Here is a 1162-nt window from a genome sequence, read left to right as displayed (position 1 = left end):
GGCTCGGGTCTCGGGGCCCCTTCTCCCCCCATTGCGCTTGGCTCCTCCGTTGGCCGCGGGGGTCCCCTTCCCTTCCCCTTCTCCCCCTTTCTTCTTTTCTGGTCCTAGCTCTGGAGACCCCGGGAGAGGCTTCTGGGTGCGAAAGGACTGCGGGGCCCTCACGAGAGGAGCGCCCGCCAGGCCCGGAGACTCACTTCACTCCCAGAGAGCCAGGGCCGGCTCCGAGGAGACAGCTGCCTCGGGATAGGGCTCGGTCTCCTCTCAGGTCCTCACCCTGCGACCTTCCCTCTCTCTCTTTCTCTCTCTCTTTCTCTCTCTCTTTCTTTCTCTCTCCCCCTCTCTGTTTCTCTCTCTCTCTCCTCTTGCTGTTGATCTCTCTTTCTGTCCCTTTCTCCTCTCTTTCCTCCCATCTCTCTTTCTCCCCCTTCCTCTCTCTCCTCTCTCCAGTCTCTCCCCTCTCCCCCGTCTTTCCTCTTCTCTCTCTTCCTCCCTCCCTCTCTCCTCTTTCATCCCCCCTCTCTTTCTTCTCTCCGAGCTCTCTTTCTCTCTCTCCTTCCCTCCCCTTTTCTCCCTCTCCCTCTCTCTCTGTCTTGTCTTTCTCTCCTCTCTTTCTCTCTCCCTCTCTTCTCTTTCTTCTCTCTCCTCCCTCTCCTTCCTTCCCCCTATCTGCCCTCCCTGCCCCTGCCTTTCCCTCTTTTTCCATTTTCCCCCTGCAGCCTGACAGCTCCTCCCTCTGCCCCTGGTCCCTCCACCCCGTGACTTTCTGCTCTGTCTCTGTCCCGCTCCAACTCTCTCTCCCCCCACGCCTTTCCTGGGGGAGGGGGGAACCAGGACGTATTTTCCTTCCCTGTCTGAGGGCTGCCTCAGTCCCGCCTGCTTGTCCCCCTTCCTGGGCTTGGGCTCCCCCACCCCATAATTACAGTCCCGCTCGGTAATTATTCTTAGTCTCCTAATGATTTTTTGAGAGGCATCTCAGAAGTCGGCATGGTGGTGACAACGATCCATGGTGGAGCTGGGACGCCCCCAGGGTGGTGAGGGTGGAAGTGAGGGGGATGGGCACGGCCCCATCCCCAGCGGACCGGCCTGTCCTGCCTCTATTGTGCTGTTGGGGCCAGAAGTGCCCCGGGGGCGACTTTCAGGGGGTCCCTGCAGCCCAGCCACG

This window comes from Carlito syrichta, unplaced genomic scaffold (assembly GCF_000164805.1).
Source record: "Carlito syrichta isolate Samal-C Ts95f unplaced genomic scaffold, Tarsius_syrichta-2.0.1 Scaffold101933, whole genome shotgun sequence".
Taxonomy (NCBI): Eukaryota; Metazoa; Chordata; class Mammalia; order Primates; family Tarsiidae; genus Carlito; species Carlito syrichta.
The sequence above is the reverse complement of the archived record's forward strand: the minus strand, read 5'-3'. Positions refer to the sequence as shown.